The sequence below is a fragment of the Quercus robur genome, chromosome 1 (assembly GCF_932294415.1).
Source record: "Quercus robur chromosome 1, dhQueRobu3.1, whole genome shotgun sequence".
Lineage (NCBI taxonomy): Eukaryota > Viridiplantae > Streptophyta > Magnoliopsida > Fagales > Fagaceae > Quercus > Quercus robur.
The window spans coordinates 23,493,552-23,514,874 of record NC_065534.1 but is presented as its reverse complement, the minus strand read 5'-3'; the positions used below and the strand labels follow the sequence as shown (position 1 = coordinate 23,514,874).

At 35.7% G+C, this 21,323-nt stretch overlaps 1 pseudogene; it reads right to left on the bottom strand.

Annotated features, from left to right (window-relative positions):
* Positions 1–15,129: 15,129 nt before the first annotated feature.
* On the bottom strand, positions 15,130–18,359 carry LOC126689884 (fasciclin-like arabinogalactan protein 12; annotated as a pseudogene).
* Positions 18,360–21,323: the final 2,964 nt, after the last annotated feature.

Below are 21,323 nucleotides of genomic sequence, written 5' to 3'. Positions count from 1 at the left end.
TGTTAAAAAAGAACCTGCTTCTCCCCTTGACATAACCAACCGTTTCACCACCCTAGGAACCATCCCTAGGATTAATTACTCCACTGTTCTTGCTTCATCTTATGATCCTTATGCCTTAACCCCTGTTAACCGGCCCATTAAAACTATTTTTCCAAAAAGCTCCCCTCAATACATCAAAAAACAATATTACCAACACCTGTTTTATGTTGAACCCAACAGAGCCTCTATTTCTGATCCTCTCAGACTTGCTAAGAGTTATTTCCCTCCGAAGTTTCATTGGATTCCGGAGCATAGGGAAAAGAATTTAAATTATTATTCTGATCTTCTGCGCCATGAAAGATCTATTATTATTAACACCATTTCTGATCATAAAGACACTTCCAAAATTATTTACCACAGTGTTTACTTGGTCAATTTTATTTCTGAAGAACAATGGGGCTCTTCTCTTTCATCTACCAGAACAATGCGAAGTTCCCCCATTCCCTATTCATATTATGATTATATCATGGCTTGGACAAGATTCATGCTGCACCAGAATGAAAACATGTCTCATTCCTGGTTTGTTAACTTTGACAAAAATTTAACTGGTGATTTGCCCCTGTGGTTCAACCGCTGGTGGGCCCAATTTGGTCCTACTACTGAGTTATTTCCTGCACCATTGCTTGATGCTTTCGACTGTTTCAAGAAATGTTATAGGAGTGATGCTTATGGAGCCAAATTTCTTGCTTTGCTCCATTTTGTTAAAAAATATAAGATACCTTGGATATTGAAATGGCAATATGAGAAAAATGGTGATGTTCTCTCTAGGCATTGGTATGTAAAATGGTGGGGCAAATTCCCTCACACTCAACTTATTATTACTGTTGTTGCCTCTATTTCCAGAGAATCTTCATCTGCTGCTGCTTTACCCATGGCAAAAGATCACTCCCTTGTTCAAACCCCTGCTCCTGCTGATGCTCCCTCTTCTTCTTCCGGCAAAAATGTCCAGAATAAAAGCTCCTCTATTGACAATTTGAGAAAAAATCCTGATGCTCTTCTAGCTTTACTCAAATGGGCAGAAGAAGCTGTTGCTAATCAAGAAGAATCCAAAGCCTCCTCAGAAGAATCTGTTGCTCACAACCCCTATTTCCCATATGACCAGGAGCTGTTTGGGCATGATGAAGATAACACTCCAGATCTTCAAGAAAATTGAGCTAATTTGTCTAGCCTGCATAAAGACCAAATGCTACACTGTTTACTAGTAGACTTTTACTGTTAATTTTCACTCCTGATGATGATGTTCTGAAAAGTTGATTCTCCGTGTTTCCCGTGACTTTTTGTCACACCAAGATTGCTTTCAGCAATTTATCTTTTACTGTTAACTTTTACTATTCACGAGTACTGTTTACTCAAAGCTTTGCCTATTTAAGGGGGGATGTCCCTTAGAATCAGCAAACAACATTTTAGTTCTGATTTCTCTTCCCTTAGAAGTAGCCTTCTTAGAGAGAGAACCCACCTTGCTTCTACTACTACTACCTTGTTTACTACCTTGTTCACCTTTGTTCACTACAAGCCTTGTAATCCTACAAACCTTGTAACTAGAACTAGTTCAAGCTTTGTAACTGTTAACCTGTAACTGTTGAGATCTTGTATTCACTACTACTACTGTAAGTGTTTATCCTACTTTCAATAAGAAGTATTTTCAGTTCTATGTTCATTACTTTACTTGTTGCTACCACCACCTTGGACGGATTACCACCATACCAGATGGTTCTAAATTGCTTTCATTTATTTTGAACTATTGTTCTTATTTACTTTGAATTATTTTGATATATACTACTTGGCTGGTTCTACCGCCTTATTATTGTTTTACATTCAAGCTATTTACTTTCAAGTTACCTACATTATCTTCACTACAATATTATTGTGCTTCTGTCTCATCCTCTTCAGCAGTGCGTCCCCTTCCCCTTTTATGGTATATATATATATATATATATATATATATATAGTCCGAAATTTCAACCTGCAGTCAATGAGAGGGGGAAATTAAGAGAGGTCCCGAGTAAGAAAAGGAGAGAGTTCCCCTGTACCAGCATTTCCACCTCTAGGCCTCCAAATCATCCAAAAACTTGGTAGCTAATTGGGCTTTTGTACCAAAGTTTTGGGTTTTGTAGGGAAAACGTTCTTCCCTCTCTTATATATGAGCCAGTGATGAATATTTATATCAAGTTTTAGAGGATGCTTATGACCAGTTTTTAGTTGGGAGGAAGGCCTTGGACCTTTTAAATGTTATTTCTATGATTTGGTATATTATGTTTTATGCTTAAGAGAGGGTTTGGCTGCTTTTTACATGATTTTGGAAACAAAGTTGCATCCTTTGTGTTGCTACTGTTTCTAGTCTTTGCAAGCCTTAGAAAACTACATTCGGGTGGCTGAGTAGGCTAGGCTATTCAACTTTTTTAGAGTCAATTATGCTTTGGTGTGGAAAATGGAGCTGGGCTAAAAATTAGGGGTACAGTCAGCCAGATCATGGAGTCAATTTTGGGGTAGAAATTTCTGATACTGGACCTCCTTCATAGGCCCTAAGTGCCCCCAGCATCCCTAGCCCACTTTATGGCACATATGGACTGGGCTCATGTAAAGGATCCGATAGGAACTAACCCAAACTCACCAAACCATTCCCACTCAATTTCCCAACTATTTGCATGGGCTTGGTTCATGCAACAAAGCAAAATACAATTGATAAGATACATTGATCAGATCCGCTAAGCAATTGAGCTTAGCCGTTTTGTCAAATCATAAAATTTGTCGCGAAAATGTCTATTAACAATTGGTAGACAACTTTACCCCTTTAATTTAAAGGTTGAGTCTTAGTCTCAAATTCACAACCTATCACTTTTAGTGAAAGACACTTTTCATTGCGCTGAGACCTGACTTCTATGACAATTTTTTCTTCTTTTTATTTTTATCTTTAAATTTCCAACTATGATTAAACATGTAAACTTGTTAGGGGCAGCCCTAGGTAGTGTCCAGCTAAAATTATTATTATATTTAATTTTTAAAAATTTTCAAAAAAAAAAAAAATTGACTCTCCTAAAATAAAATTTAAACAATTTGAACCTAAATTTTTTTAGACCCAACTAAAATAAGCTTGAATATGATCCTCTTAACAATATTTTGGTCTTTTTAAACACAAGACTAAACCTAACAATAAACCAATTTGATCTAAAATCTGTGGGGGAAAAAATGATAAGCCCAATAACAAAAATTTGTTCATCTTAAACCTTAGGAAAAAAAACATTTAGATATTAACAAATTTGAAATAAATTAATATATAAAAGTTTATCGTATTTAGATCTCGTTTGCAATTCACTTACAACAATAATTAATATATTTATCGTATTTGGAAACAATAGATAATTTCCAAGATTTAAACTTAGAAAAAATAATTAGTATGTTCATTGTATTAATAAACAATGTGCCAAATGAACTTATAATTTATCTTAAGAAAAATGTTATATTCACAGCATTTTTACAACAAATCCTAAGTGGTAGATTGTTACTCGCTGTTAATGATAAACAAAAAAAAAATTAAATAAATAAAAATCAGTAGTTGATTTAAAGTAGAACCAATATCATTTTATCACCTAAGATTTGTTATGAAAATATTATGGATGTAGCACTTATCATTTTTTATTTTCTTGCTGATATGTACGGATACTAGAGACAAATTTGTTAAAAAGAAACCACGTAACCCGTAATATTCATCTTCTTACTTACTGACCCCCTAAAACAAATCCCAAAACGGCCACTGAAACTTGTGTGTCTATGGTAATCAAATTTTCAGTCAAGAGAATCGTACATTCAATGTTCAAAGATTTGCCACTCATTTATGCATCAAATTGTGCAACCGAACCAACGTATTCGTTTTCAATCCTGCATCGCATAAAAGAATGAGAAAACCAAATAAGGTGTTTTTTTTTTTTTTTTTTCATATACTTAACGTATCATCTAGAATGGGTATAGATATTTTTTTGCATAAATATTGAGATAATTCACATGAAATGATAGAAAAAAAATGTTAGAATATCAAATTTCTAGATTTGATATTCAATAATTATTTTTAGAATTACATGTGAATTATAATCACAAGTCATGTGAGAAACAATATCTAGTTTGTGCATTTTCATATTCTTATATGTTCATGCATTTTTAGTTATATCCATGCATGTTAAAATACGTGGCTTTGTGTATTTTTATTTCTTGTTTATTTTTTTCACCCTATAGCCTTTCCGAGCCACCATCTATCAGCCCTACTCTTCTTGGGACCTCCCATTGTGACCTATACCCAGAGTATCATACAAATTAATTGAGGGTCCAGACCCAACAATTGTCATACCATTGTGGGTTGCACTGCCATAGTTGTCATTTTTTATTATGAAAACAATTCATGCCTGGGGTTGTTTCTATTTTATTTTTCTGTTTTTATTGGTTTTGTTCTTCTATTATATGATAAAAAAGGTGAGTGGTTTTGTTTTTTTTCTTTGACCGGATTGTAGTTAGGACCAAATTCATATAATTTGGTTTTTTTTGACATGTGTTATAATTTCTTATTATTTATTTATAAACTTTATATTTGAGTTTTCTCAGTTTTTTATTTTTAATATAAATTAAATAAGTGACAACCCCACATAAGTCCCTAAGTTAAGGAAAATAGTGTTAACAGTTAAATATTTAACTTGAAATTCGCTACCGTGGAATTGCTTCTTTTCACCAGTTAAGAAGGAGCATATTGTCGCCTCAGGTCTTTGTTCTCACAAGCCCCAGACTAAGAGAATGTTGTCTAAGCAGCTGAACCCATTATACTATATCTAATGTTGTCTAATAAAATAGAAGTAAAAGAAATAGGGTGAGAAGTTTTTTACCCCTATTGATTTTCTTTTAATTAATTAAGCCAAGTGGATTAGTTAATCAATTATGCTTTGGATGGAAAATTGATTAGCAACTGTAACATAACCAATATTGCAAATAAAATAAGTACAAAAAATAAAGAGGACACGCAATACAGTTACGTAAAGTGCCTAAGACCTTCCCCGTACGTATAGGATTCATGAACTAATTTGGTTCGTAGACATTTATTCCTTAAGTTAATTAGATTAGGAGACTTCACACCTTCTAGCATTGAAATGGTAATTAAACAATAGGTAGCTAATCACACCTATAAATCCAATTAGTAGCAACTCATCCATGGACCTAGACACTAGCTAAACTAGCACAACAAGAGGTCAAATCAAAAAGGAAACTGATTTTTAGGTTGGTTTTCTAGTTGCTCAAACTAATATTCACATTGTTATTGACAGTTTTTGTGCATCTTATATTTGAATTTACAGAAAATATATAACTAATTTTACATACGAGCCAGCAGAAAACATTTTTTCAACTTATTATTAGGATCACAACCAAATACAAAAAAAAAAAAAAAAAAAAAAAAAAAAAAAAAAAAGAGAGTTATTTTCCGAGTATATAATTTCTATCTCTATTCGACATTAAAGTTTTCTAGAAAACTAGACATTTTCCAAAATGTATTTTCTATACAACCATCTCATTTTCTTATCTTAGGTAGCAACCTTAAATATGTAAAAAAAAACTATATTCTAACTTCTCCTATTTAGCCTGTCATAAGATAAAGTTGTTTTCTAAAAAAATTAATAAAAAACAATCTATAAAAATAAACTATTCTTTTTATGTTAACAAAAAATAATTATCATTTGACTCATTTTTTCTAATGCTAGTTAACATTGTAAACTGCGGAAAACAGGAAAAACTATCTGTGGGGCCAGAAAACTTATGACCCGGCCCACTTCCCATTAGGACCCAGGGCCCATGCTGAGGAGTGCAGTTTCCGAGGACAAGTAGTGAAAGACCAAATGGCCTAAAGATGCAGCCGAGGATGACCCTGTCCTCGGCATCCCAAGACTTCAAAGGGAAGAGCAGCATATCGTCAAAGGCGGCCTCCAAAGCGCCCCCAGAAGATAAGGCGAGTAGAATGGGACTTACATGGGGGTACGGAGTGGGAGTGGTTCAAGGAAAAGACGTCACCTCCGCATTGAATGCGCCCACAAACGTCCTGGCCATATTGATGGGAAAAAAGCCCTGAATAGTGCGGCTTCGGTTATTGCAACTAACATAAAGTAGGGGGAAGCGGCTGATGGGACAGGTACTCGAATAGATACCTGCTTGATCAACAGATGGAGGGTCAGGATCAACCGAGAAAGGCTATATAATGTAAAGGCTTATGCGCCAAAGAAGGAGGCTGAGAAAAAAGGCCAAAAACCAGTGCCTCCTAAACCACGCCTAGGAGAAAGACTTCTCGAGCGAACATAGTTCATCTTTGTATGAGTACCATGACTAACCACCGTCCGGTGACCAAGGCCTAGCCTTTTAAGCCCACGCTCTACAAATTATATTGTTTGGGCCCTTAACGTGCGAACCCAACATCATTTTGGGGTCGCTACTAATTAAGTCCTTACACTATCTTACACAAAATTTTATGAAAGTTCGTAACAAAGGATTGCTACTAAAATGCAAGTCCCAGTATGCTCTCCGCCTTCCACAAGCCGGACGAAGCTTCCACCCCAGCTCATTTTAGGGCCTCTTCCCAAACCTGGGAGCAGTATAGCCTGCATACTCCCGGGATTTGAGCTTTAAGGGAGGCCTGGGTTTCAGCTACTCCTGTCTCGTAACCCTCCTCCTCGGCCTTGTCCCTAGCAGTTTCGGCCTCGTTTCTGGCAAATTCAGCCTCCTGCTTGGCCCTCACGGTTTCGTCTCGGGCAAACTTCGCCACGCCCTTAGCATTGTCTGCCATGATCAATTTCCTCCTTAAGTCACTGATCTGCTCCTTAGCTATCTGTAATTGTTCCTCGGCATCGAGTAGGCGCTTTGTCTGTTCCTCAGCCTGTTTTTGGGTGCCAGTTAAACCTGCCAAGGCACTATCCCTATCTCGGGTAGCCCCCTTTAAGTCCTCCCTAGCCTTCGCGAGGTCAGCCTCGGAAGCTTTGAGGGTCCGCGCAGCATCTATGCGTTTGGTGCGTTCATCCTCAGTGGCCTTACTCTGCCCCTTAACTTCTTCCTCCATCCTATAGGTGGCCTGGATAGCCTGCCAATTGATACAAGTATATTGTGAATGAAAATCTGGGAGCCAAAGTTGATAGAGCCTTAGGTTTCAAGAGTCTTACCATACCCAAGTACCTCTTCACGCTAAGGAAAACCTCCTACATCCTCATGTTCTTTAACTCTTCCACATCAGTAGGGAGCAGTATGGTTCTCCCTAATGCGTCGGCCACATAACCGCCATCACCGTCTCCAAGGTCCCTCATGGACGCGGTTTCCAGCAATGGCTCCCAGTGGAGCATTGGGCCGGGAAGCCAAGCGCTCGGCGCGGATTGGGCTTTGATCCCTTTTCCCTTGCTTTGGGCGGATTGGGCTTCGATCCCTTTCCCCTTGCTTTGGTGCCCAATCTTTAACTGTTTCGGAGCTCGCGGGGCTTCGTCCCTCTCCTGTGAGGATTGGGATTTTCCCCCATCCATGGGTTCCTTACCCTTGGGGCTCCTCTTTCTCTTTGAGTCAGTGGGCTCCAGCCGAGGAGGCAGAGCTGATTGGGGAGGAGCAGGAAGTTTGGGACGGGGAGATTATGGCTGCGACTTAGTAAAGGAATACCTAGTCTAGACGGGCTGAGGCTGAGACGGGGGAGTTGGAACACTGGATTGCGGTTTTCCCTGTGCACCCTTCCCCGGTTGACCCTCGATGAGGTCGAATAAGCTAGTCGAGGGCTTTCTCTTAAGACCCATCTCGGCTCGAGAGGATGTTCCCACTGACAATAGTTTTGCCTCAGACAAGTCTGGGTCACCTAGATCACCAGAAGGATCCTCGGATGGGTCGGCTTGGTCAAATGCCCCAAAACCCTTCTCGGACAGATCCAAATTACCTTTGTCCTCCGCTGCTTGATGAGACGACGAAGAGCCCACCAATGGGATGCCCTCGGGGATAGGAGGTCCTTGGGAGATCAGAAACCCTTGTTCGACCACGGTAATTTTCGGAAGCCAAGGACGATTAGCGCTAACCACGTGCTTTGGGTCGGCAAATGACTTCTGAATGGAATCGTACCCTAAGATTTTGTGAGTGGCTCTGACTTGACCATCCTCGTCATTCACGCTTGAAGAACAGTCTCCAAATCAACCCAGTTAATAAGATGAAAGTGTCGGTGGAAGGCGTTTGGATCTGCAAAAAGAGACATGTACATGGTTAGTAACCGAACCACAACAAATTAAAATGGTGCAAGGATTAGCACCCTTCTACTCTCTGTACCCCACCTGGTTCTCCCTCCACCATTGGGCATGGAAGGCCATCATGCCATTCCTCGGATACGATAAGAAAGTCCTTGTTCAACCCCTTGTTGGAGTCGGGGAGGCATTGGATTAGCCGAACCCTATCGTCTCTCGTCTTCATGTAGTAGGATTTGCCCTTCAAATTTTGGAGATTGTAGCATCAATTTACGTCATGATGGGTTAGTCTTAACCTCATTTTTTCGTTTAAGGCATCCACACAACCCAGAATCCTAAACATATTGGCGGCGCACTGGGTGGGAGATAATCGGAAATGCCTAAGGTAACCCTTCATTACCAGCCCCATGGGGATTCTCATACCCCTCTCTACGAAGGCAAGAATAGGAATTACCACCTCGCCCGTCCTTCTCAGAAGATGCCACTCTCCCGTCTTACAGTGCCTCAAACTCACGTTGGGGGGAATCCTATAATCGACGATGAACTTTTCCATCGCCTCTTCAGTATCAACCAATTTTCTCAATCTCAATTTAACCATCTCTAAGAGTTACTACACAAACCTCAGTGGATGACTGGAGAAGGAGAGGAACCAGAGAGAAATAAACCCAGAAAAGAAAAAGCACGAGTTAGTGAAGGCAGATAACTTACAGAAAGGAGGAAAGGTGCCCCGGACAGGCTTTTTGTGCTGGAGATAGACTTGAATTTGGATGAAAGTTTGGATGAACTCAGGATATTTGCGCTAGAACTCTTAAGTGCAAAAATGAAGAGACAAATCAGTTCCACAAATCATTTATACCTCTCATCGAAAGTAATTGCACGAATTTTCTCACCCATAAAGGCAAGGAAATCTCCACCATTAGATCACCATCGCACCGTTAAACGTGGGAAGCACAGAGACGCTCGCATTTAATAAAGACACGTTTCACCTTCCAAAGGCTCCAAGAACGTGCCTCGGGCAGACGAAGAGTCTTAGGAACCAATAGGTGACAAGGATTGACAAGCTTTGGCAGAGGCCTGATGTCATCAAAACCCTCCTATCTGTCCGAGGATCTAGACAGCAGGATTTTGAGGGACTATTGTGGGGCTAGAGAACTTATGACCTGGCCCACTTCCCATTAGGACCCAAGGCCCATGCCGAGGAGTGTAGTTTCCAAGGACAAGTAGTGAAAGACCAAATGGCCTAGAGATGCAGTCGAGGATGACCCTGTCCTCGGCATCCCAAGACTTCAAAGGGAAGAGCGGCATATCGTCAAAGGCGGCCTCCAAAGCGCCTCTAGAAGATAAGGCGAGTAGAATGGGACTTACATGGGGGTACGGAGTGGGAGTGGTTCAAGGAAAAGATGTCACATCCGCATTGAATGCGCCCGCAAACGTCCCTGAATTAATTCTTTCAATTTTTATGGACATGTTTTGTTTTTGTTTTTGGTTGTTTTTTTTTTTTAGATTGGTTTTTATTAAAAAAAAAATCCAAAAACATTGAAAATTTTCAAAAAGACAAAAATATTTTATTTTGTGTCTAGTTTTATTTTTCTTGAGAATTACATGAGTTACGATATCTCTCTCTTGATTTAGAACATGCTTGACATTGTGGAGAAACTTGAATAGTATGTGTTAAATAAGTGCTAAGCTATTTCTGATTTTGTGTGAGTGTGTACTAGTTTGTACATGTACTTAAGGGTTAATTAAGAAATTGATATTTCTTGTTTGTGTACCCTCTATAGCTTAGTTAAGCACTATCATGTATTGCATTTGCATTGTTCATTTAGCATAATATGTGCCTTTTTGTTTTTGGTCATATAATTTTTTAAAACCAAAAAGATTTTTATGTTTTGTATTTCACATCTTGGATTTATAATCAAGAATTGGCCATATTATCTTTACATAACAAGTTTATGTACCTTGTTTAGCGTTGATGAGCTTATTTATTGCACTTTACTAGTTGAAGCTTTGTAGTGCATGTTGTGTGGGAAAGATGTTGATGGTTTTTTGATTACTATGTCTTAATCTTGAAGTCACATGTTTTTAAATGTTGGACTTGAACTTTTAGAGAAAGGCATAAATAATCATCTCACCACTATTCACTAGCCAATCATGAACACCTTAGTGCATATCATAAGATTTTGTGATCGAGAAAGTGTAGCACATGCACAAAAAGAACATAAGGTGAAGCCTCGGTTAAAGTGCTTAATTCTTAAAATCTAATTGGTGTGTACTATTAGGCTTGATGCCAAACTCACATAACTTAAAATTGGAATGTACATTATGAGGCATAAATACAAGAAACTTACATGATTGCAAGCTTATGATCTAGGAGATGTGGGAGTTATATGATGTAACTCTTTAGGTAATAGTCTCTTTTAAATTCTTTGTGATGAATTTTGTAGACTTTGTGATTGATTCCTATTCACATATCACCTCACATGTATCTCAAATTTTTGTTAGTTGCACACACTACACAAATTACTCTTTGTTAAACTTGGTACATTATATTGTGTGTGATCTTGTTGTGGCCATCCAAGATTGAAAATTCCTTGATTTTGATGCAAAATATGTTTAAAGTTTGAGAATTGAGGACAATTTGATTGAAAAACTTTTAATCTCATACTCATGCATTTCATTCATGAAATATTGTGCTTTGAGGAGTTTCTGCATTAAATTACTCTATTCTTCAAAAAATTTGATTTTTCCATGCATCATTTATGTTTAGGATTCACATGAATTGCATTGTTTTTGTATCCATCTTGCAGTTTTGCAGTCATATCTTTCATTGTTTTCACACATAACATGCATACACTTTGCTACATTGGATACTCAACTTGATTTAAAAATTGATTGATTAATTTTTGAGTTATGTACTTTCTAGTATATGCTATTTTTATGTGTGAATTGTAGAAAATATTTTTCTTAAGAGATATGATGAATAATCAATGTGCAAATATTTTCTCTACTCATGCAACTGTTTGTGGGTCACATAGTGCCATGTTTGCATTTTATTGAAAGAGAGAATATTTTTTCTTCATGTGTATCCTCAACTTAGTTTTTTTTTTTAAACTTGGTTTGTGTCTTTTTATTTATCCCCACCCCCCTTATTTTTCCCTAAAACTGTTTTTCCCAAAACTTGTTTTGTTCTTCCTATTTTTATAGGGGGAGAAGCTTGTTTTTAACCTTTGTTGTTCATAGGGGGAGTTGTCTATATTTCCTATAGAGTTGAATTGTTTTGTGTTCCCTTCTTTCTCTATTTTCTCTTACTCTGTTGCGTATGTTTTCTGTCAACTCTTTGTTTGAGTTGTCTTTGTCAATGCGTGACAAAAAGGGGGAGAGATTTAGATGAAATGAGTGGAAAATACAAGAATGTTCTGTTTAGGGGGAGTTAACATTGAGTTAACATTGTTTTTGATGTATTTAACTTAGGGGGAGAGTTAGATTGCATATTTGTTGATTTACTGTTTTTGTTTTTCTGTCACACATGCGTTTATGAGTTTGTTGAGTGTTTCAGGAAATATACAGGTTGATTCAGTCATGCTGCTGTCTACACTTGCAACTGATAGATAGTAGTTAGGTTGAATTATTTTTGGGCTATATGTAACTTTGAGCATTTCATGTTTGTGATGTGTTTTGTCACGGATTGCCAAAGGGGGAGATTGTTAGGTTCTAAGAAATTTTAGGAACTAATGTATTAGAACCTCAATTTGTATTATGTTGGCAAATCATGATCAAAACATAGAGTCTAGGTTTAGACTTGCTCAAAGTATGTTTATTTGTGAAATTGGAATCGAGTGATTGCAGAATTTATTGGACTAAATTTGCAAGGCTCGATCGATCGAAAATTAGACTCGATCGATCAAACCACGTGCAGATTTATTTTTCTGCAGAGTTCCAGTTCAGCCCAAACTCTACTTAAACGTATTAGGGTTCAAGTAAAACTCTCCTATATATAAGGGAAACCCTAGAACGTTTTTTCGAGTAGTTTTTAGAGAGATTAGAGTGCCTCTTGTGCCTCTTTTTATTTTTAGGGTTTTGTACCCAAAGGCTCTCTAAAGGTTGCTCATATTGCGGTTTGTGTAAATCTCTTGTGAGATCTAGAGGAGCTTTCCTTTACACAAACTTAGGGTTTTCAAGGAGGAGATATTCTCTACACCTTGATGATCAAAACAGTTGCTGCCATTAAAGCTTAAAGAACACACAAACGGGGGTGCTTGTAGCTGGTGGGAATCGATCGATCGAAAATTAGACTCGATCGATCAAACCACGTGCAGATTTATTTTTCTGCAGAGTTCCAGTTCAGCCCAAACTCTACTTAAACGTATTAGGGTTCAAGTAAAACTCTCCTATACATAAGGGAAACCCTAGAACGTTTTTTCGAGTAGTTTTTAGAGAGATTAGAGTGCCTCTTGTGCCTCTTTTTATTTTTAGGGTTTTGTACCCAAAGGCTCTCTAAAGGTTGCTCATATTGCGGTTTGTGTAAATCTCTTGTGAGATCTAGAGGAGCTTTCCTTTACACAAACTTAGGGTTTTCAAAGAGGAGATATTCTCTACACCTTGATGATCAAAACAGTTGCTGCCATTAAAGTTTAAAGAACACACAAACGGGGGTGCTTGTAGCTGGTGGGAATCCAAGAAAGAAGGAGTCCGTGGATTCGGAGCTTGCACGTGATCGTGTCAGTAAGTTCTACTGGTTGGTAGCATTAGGAAGTCAAGCGGGGGTGCTTGTAAGTCTTTTTGTATGAACTTCGATTCTTTCAAGATAGTGGATTCAGGTTTACCTTGAGGATAGCTAGGTCAAATCCTCTCCAGGTTTTTACCGGTTTGGTTTCCTAAGTGATCATATCTTGTGTTATTTATTTTCCACTGCTTTGCATAATTTGATCTTTATTATTGTGATAACCTAGACTTGTTTAATTGTACTAAGTAACAACTTGGCTAATTACCTAGGTTTAATCAATTGTTTAAGGGGTCTAAAAACTGACAAAATTGAAACCAATAGGCATGCCGCCTAGAATTTCGGTCACCAATTCCATATAACATACAAGCCACTCCAAGTGTTCAAGCTAGCCTCCCCACGCTCAAGACACATGCTAGCACACACACAACACACAACGCTAGCAAGATATGATCACCAAATAGTGCCACATCATCCCTAGCCTTAGGTCAGCAATGCCATGTATGCCACATCATTTGACGAGTCAACACATTGACCCGACCCAACTTAGAAAAGACCCAAACCAAATTTGGTTGATCCAATTCATGATCCCATCAGCAAATCGAACTGAGCTTTTGAACTGGCTTGAATCATAAACTCGAACTGTCCTAATTTGTGGACTAGAGTTGAATTTAATCATGGTTTGAATTTTGTTGTTCATGTCGCTAAAGCTTTAACAAAACAAACACATTGCTTTCTGAATGAAAAGAAACTAAACACGTTAGTTTCTTAATGAAAACCTCGAATTCAAAAGGTGATAAGTTTCTGGAATCCATTAGAAAGAAGTAATAGACAAAAGTCTAAAATTTAATTAATCTCAAAATTCAATTGCCTTTAAAAGCTACAACGCATTTAAATATTAAAAGGAAAACCTAGTGCGGCTAGAAAGACACCTAAAATTAAGGAAATAATAACTCTAATCCAAAAAATATGAAAATTACATAAAATTGCCAAAAATAAGAAATTACAACAATAAATTTGGAGATTTTGTCTTACATCAGATCCTTCTACTTGGAAAAAACTTGTCATCAAGTTGATAGTTGAGATCAAAAATCTTCCGCTCTTAATAAAAAAAAAAAAAAAAAAAAAAAAAAAAAAACTTTGAATGCTTTAGTAATTTGAATCTGTTTTAAAACTTGTATCCTTCATATAGTGTACCATAAAATTTCTTCTCATTGACCTTCAATTTATTTTGGTTTTGTGGTTGACAGTTCAACTTTTGAACATATACTCCTTTTCATATTAATATGCAAATCTATAATTAACAATTGCATAATCTAGTATATCATAATAGTAATGTGAAAACCATAAATCAACTAACACCTTTTTCATTATTTGCCAAGAGCGAATTGAATGCTTATCTCAATGCTTTCTATCAATTTGAATGTCTTCCCACCATTCCTTTGCTTCTCCTTCCAATTTATTAAACTCAAGTTTGACCTTTCTTCATCATAGATTTCCCAATAATCAAAGAGTAATGTTACAGACACAAACTATTTTACAACATTTTTACAAACTGCTGATGTGGCTTTAGTATTTTCCAAATATTTATATATGTAAAAATATTATGTTAGTAATGGACCCATATTAGAACTAGTAAGAATTTGTCACATCAGCCATTTGTAATAATGTTGTAAAATAGTTTGTGTTTATAACATTACTCATAATCAAAATAATCTTCCAAATCAAGAGTCAATCAATAATATCTAACTTACTCATCATCCCCATCAAAGAATGGAATGTTCTTGTATATAGGAGTGTGTCTTGAGTATATTGATGGGTTTTGCCATGGGAGCATTTCCCTGCTAGTGGGGTAGCGACTGCCAACTATAGTTGGCGTAATACTTGTTGGTCATGTAGTTGAAGTTTTAGAGATAGGGCTCGTCTGATACATGTGTTTAAACATATGTTTTCAGTTTTAAAATAACATTACACATATTTTCACACTTTTTCATCCACACATATTTCAAAAAAATACAAACAACGTTACTAGAATAATATTACCAAACAAGCCCTTTTCTAAAAACAAGTCAATGTTAAAAAAAAGTTTTGCTGTCGAAAAAAGTGAATGTAAAATAGATTCAATCACAAGAATTCAAATAATGCTCTCAGTCTCATAGAGACAAGTCTTGAAAATTCTCAAGTACATAAAAATTGGAACTTAAAAATGACAAGAACAAGAAATTAAAAAAAAATAATTAAAAAAAAAAGAAAAAAAAAGAAGAAGATAAAGCCTTAACATCAATAGTTCTCATCACAAATTGGCATTATAGATATTGGACAGGGAAAGATGGCAATCATTTGAAAGCACTCGGTGTAGATTACGACCGTTCACCCCAACTCAGCAAAATCATACGGCACGAGACATTTGGAACCCACCTAAGAATTTCAAGCAAATACATTTACACCATCAAAGTCCCTTCGTGACAATGAATGCAACCAAAGCAGCTCCAATGGACATCAATATTCCATTTCCATGCCTCTTGAGACTCAGTGCTCCAGACTCATCCACTTTTGCAGCCACGGAAGGAGTGTCTGCATCTGCATCTACATCTGCACCATTATCCAAAGACTTAGGCTTTGACAATGTTGGTGCCGAGGCTGGTGCCTTTTGCTTAGGCTTAGGATTAAAAATGTCAAGAGGAAGAAGCACTTGATCCACTTGATAAATATCAAGCTGGTTATCCGAATACATAGTTCCACCCAACGTGGTATTAACAAGAACACTAGAGATGTTCACTTGGTTGCCAGCAGTGGTCACGGTTAGTGGGAACTCACCGGCATCTCCGGCTTCTGTGGGCACTGGATTGCTCAGAGTTTGGAAATTTGACAGAGTAACCACTGTGTTTAATATGTGAAATTGTACTAATTGGGTCTTTTGTAGGTCGGACAAAGAGTTTATAGTGCCCGCTTTGAGGCTGGAAAATGCAGCATCAGTAGGAGCAAAGATGGTAAAGCCATTATTTGAATTGTTGAGCTGGCCGTATAATTGGTCAGACACTCTGGTACTTTTTAAGAGGTGGATAAAGACTGTGAACCCACCAGCCTTTCCAAGGATTTTGGTGACATCCGGGACACCTTTCTTCGTAGGTGGGACCTTGGCAGACTGGACTGGGGCTGGCGCCTTGGCAGGCTGAACTACTGGTGGAGTGGCAGGCTGGACTGGAGCATTTGCAGGCTAAATTGGTGCATTTGCTGGCTGGACTGGAGCTGCTGCGGGCTGGCCTAAAGTTGTGATGCTGTGTAAGAGAAAAACAAGTAAAATTGAGAGGGGAAAGATAGCCTGTTTTGTCAACTTTGAAGTTAATTTATTGCGTGGAGCACTGAATTTTGCTTCGGATATTTTCAACTGCAAGAGTGGCGGTTGCACTTGCAGTTGGAGGGAGTGTTTGGTATTTCTGGTGTTTTTGGGAGGGAAGAGAGGGCTTTTATTAAGGCTGTGAGACAGTTCAATTTGGTGAAAGGGTACACCTCTAGTTACAAAACCTTAGTTCTTTGCAGCTTATCTGTCTTGGAAAGGTGGAGGAATGCCTAGTTACAGAAATTAATTGTTTGCAGCTTGTATGTCTTGGGAAGGTAGGAAAAGGAGAGGGGATCTCAATTGTGTGTGCGGGAAAGTAAAGATGCCTGTCATAACTTTTGCTTTCACAATCACAGATAATTGTTCTTAGCCATGAAACTCAATTATTTGCCACAATCTTATGAAGTAAGTTGAAAAGAAAAGATAGTAAACTCTTGTATCAAATTTCTTACCCTGTTTTGGTTAATCCCTCAAACAGATTGCAATTAGTTATAAACACATAATGGGCTAACCTTTGAGTTAATATATATATATATATATTATCGCAGTTTTCAAGTAGTAAAAGTATGAGGGTTTTTCCATAAGAAAAAAGTAAGAGAGTTTAATAATAATTACTTAAGGGTCACTTCAGTTCTAACTACACATCAAAGTTTCAATTTTATTTATGGATTTTGCTAACGTGTGCTCTAAGGGCACACAATAATTTTCATTTTTGGAAAAAATATTCTTGAGAATTGAAAAGGCATTGACAGCTTTTTTAATTTCTGAAAAAATGTTTCCAAAAATGGATAGCTTAATGTGTGCCCTAAGAGCACACATTTACCGGACCCTTTTTAGATAAAATACTATTTTAGTCCCTAGACTTTATAAAGAGTTTTTTTTTTTTTTTTTAAATAGTTTTATCATATTTTCATAATCTTGTCTATAACATTTTTTACCATTATCGTATGATTTGCATAACATAGACATTAAATAAGAGAGAGAAATATTCATTAATTTTTTTTCAAGTCATGGTGTATGAAGATTATGATTTTATATATATATATATATATATATATATATATATATATAATTTCCCTAGTCAAAGTTTGATTAATTTTAAGTTTAAATTTTGTATTATATATAATTGTTGATTTTATTTCACTATAAAGTTTTCAATGTCTTCTTTATAACCATTTCTATTTTATTTCTTACTCCTCATGACCACCTTTTTATTTTCCAAATAACGGTTATTAATTGATGCTTGATTTCATTTCTTTTTTTCTTCCTTCATTTATTCTTTATTACTTTGTATGTTCCCTTGGTAGTTGTAAATTTTATGGTTATCAATAAGAAATAGATATCATGGATGGCTTAAATAGTTATAGATGTAGTTACGTTAGTGGTATGTCAAAGGGTTTTTTTTTTTTTTTTTTTCTTCCAAATTTTCAAGGAAATATGAAAGACATTTCTCTAGTTAATAATGAGCTTAAATTTTTTTTAATGTATGAAGTGGTTAGGTTAGTGGTGTGTCAAAGGTTTTATAAAAAAAATTTTAAAAATAATTCCAAGGAAATGTAAAGGGACTTTTTTTATAAAAAGAAATTGTGACTTTTTGAATTGTAGAAATATGATTGTTTTAATTACCTTGTGTATAGATTTCATTATTAAGTTATAAACATCTAAATTAAAGTAGATGAATATATAAATGCAAAATTATATGTAATATTATAACCGCACAAGATAAATATGCATAGATAATTTTTTTTTTTTATTCATGAATCATTATTTCATTCTTTACTTATAAATATCTAAATTAAAGTTTTTTTTTTTTGAAAAAAAATCTAAATTAAAATAGATAAATATGTAAAGGTAAAATTATATGAAAAGTTAAAACTACCCAAGATGAACGTTTAACCACTTATAGACATGTGTTTTTGGAAGACTAAAAGCATACACAATTGCTTTAGTTGGAACTATGTAATTGTGCAAACATTGTTGCAAGTGGTTCCATCATTTGCAAATTATCAAGTTTGGTGGCCTTGCAAAACAGATATTTCATTTTGCAAAAAACTTTACATGAACTTCTCTTTTGTGACAACCTTTTTTTTTTTTTTTTTTTGCCGAAACAACTTAAGAATATTAAGACTTAAGTTAACACATGTGGTAGTTGTAAAACACGACAGTGATATGAAAAATAGAAAGATTTAAATATTTAAAAAACATTTTTAGTAGATTGTAATATAAAACATTTTTTTCTCAATATTTTATGTAACTTTTCCCATAAGATCAATATTGTTGGCATCCATTAAAGATGATACATAATATTTTTGAGAAGAAAAAGAAGAAGCAAAGACGATGCTAACACATAATATAAACTTATTAAGTTTGTGTGATTTAAGTTTGTGGCAAAAAAATATTAATGTATCTATGATAAAATTATTTATCAAAATGATATATAGTAGTTCATATTTTTTTAGACTTGATTCAAGAAGTTCATTCTCAATAGCCTTTTAAGTCTACAAATTGCTCAATCTATTAGCCTAGACACAGTCAAAAGGTGCTATCTAAATTATAAATTATATGACCCTTTATCACACAAATATATTGATTCCCCCAATGTATGGTAAAGGAAGACAGGTTTGTGTCTAACAATTTTCTTGATTTGTGTTGCATAATTTAATAGTATGGAGGATGTGACTAGATTTAAATATTGAATAAAATAAGATGAGAGGAAAAAAGAGTAACAATAAAATACATAGTAATAAACATCAAATTATCCAAGTCATTCTATGTAATATAATAACATTATATTATTATATACTATATGTATAATGCAGTAGAATAATATTTAATCAAAAAGAATATAAAAGATAACAACTTAAAACACAAAACTAAATTACATCAACCCAAATTAGAACTCTAATTAATACAAAAATTCATCAACCTAAAGAATTGATGCAATAAAAATAAAAAAATAAACAAAAAATGAAAAACAAATTTTGAGAGAGAGAGAGAGAGAGAGAGAGAGAGAGAGAAGTAACATTTTTTGTGCGAGAAAACTATGCATAAAATGGAAAAGAAAATGTCAAATTTATAGTTAAATGTTGAGAATAAGAAGAGTCAAAATAAAGGAAGATAAAAAGGTAGAGAAAGAATGATATTAAAGTAGAAAGTAGTGGGGAGATGAAGAGGTAAAAGGGAGTGAGAGTTTTGGAAAATTAATAATAAAAATAATGGTTAAAAAATATTTTAATTTTTAAATAATGGAGTTTTTAAGTGACCTTAAATGAGAAAATGTTTAAAAAAATATATAAGAAAAATTAGAAACAAAAAATGATGATATGGCTGCTGATGTGGCTTAACGTAAGCGTAGCAACATTAAATGCTACGCTTCAGCTTTTAGTAATACATAGATTTTGACAGTTGCCAAACCTCAACTATAATGCCCCATGTTTTATCAGCCTTGCACTGACACTAGCTTGACTAAGACAAGCTCAGCTCTACCCAAATGTAAGAGCAAACAATTCTAGTGCTAGTTTTAACAAACGAGGTTGATGAGGTTGCTTCAATTGGTTCCGATTGCATCTATTTGGACCAATCTATGTCTCTGTGATGGAATGACTAAGGGCCCGTTTGGAAATGTTGTTTTAGTAACATTATTTTAGTGTTGTGGAAATATGTGGGTGAAAAAATGTTGTAAAAATGTGTTTTGTATTATTTAAACAACGAAAACTGTTGTTTAAACAACACAACCAAACAAGCCCTAAACTACCAAAAGCATGGTCTAGGAGAGTTTGGAATGATAGAATATAAGCCCAACGGGTTTTGGCCCATTGAAGATTGAGCTATTGTAATACGCTTAATTTGTACCGCACTTTATTGCTTTTCTTTTTCTTTTTCTTTTTTTTTTTTCTTTTTTTTGGTTAAAAGAAAAATGTGAACAAAGCGTAGACCAAGCTCAAGACCAATACCCAGCCCATTATTTTCAAGTTGCACTCTATTGCCTTTATAACATACTACCCTCATCTTACACGCTTCACGTGTATGATGAAACTTTTTATTTTTTATTTTTTGGATATACACGTTTTACTTATAACAGTTTTACTTTATTTTATTTTTATTTTAAGAAGAAGTTGCATGAGTGCTTGACTACTAATGTGAGAGAGAATTGTGGAGGTGAGAGAAAAAACTGTTTTTTTTTTTCTTTTTTAATTAGCTAAAAATTAGGAGTTTTTAAATTACCAATTTTACATGTCTAATTCTATGATTTAAGGCTTAGAAACGGATGAATTTGAAGGTATTTTAGATATCAAAATTGAGGATTTCAAATAAGGAAAACACTTTAAATAGTACTATATATATATATATATACTATGTCAATATAAAGACAGCCCTTTGTAATATATTTTATACAATATAAGTCAATCCCTCACTCCCTTGTACAATATATTATACAATTCAATACAATAAGACATTAGTATTTAACATGTCATCAAATCAAATCCAGTGATCTAACTCTCTGGCGTTCAAGAGTAATCTTGTCTCCCTAATCGTTTTTTCGTTTCTTTTGTCTTCTTAAATTTGCCACCACCAAAAGTGAGTTACGGCCGCCAACACCTAGACACTACATCTCTCAAAACCAATCTTTGTTATCACACCGCAACCACCATTGGATATATCCAACTGCGGTGGAATCACAACTAGTAGGCATGCCACCTGAAATTTTGGTGGCCAATTCCACATAGCATACATGCCACTCAAATTGCTCAAGCCTCCCCACGCTCGAGACACATGCTAGCACACACACGACACACAATGCTAACAAGATATGATCACCAAATAGTGCCACATCATCCCAAGCCTTATGTCAGCAATGTCATGCACGCCACATCATTTGACAAGTCAGCACACTGACCCGGCATAGTTTAGACATGACCCAAACAGAATTTGGTTGATCCAATTCATGATCACATCAGTAGATTGAACTGAGCTTTTGAACTGGCTTGAACCATAGAGTCGAACT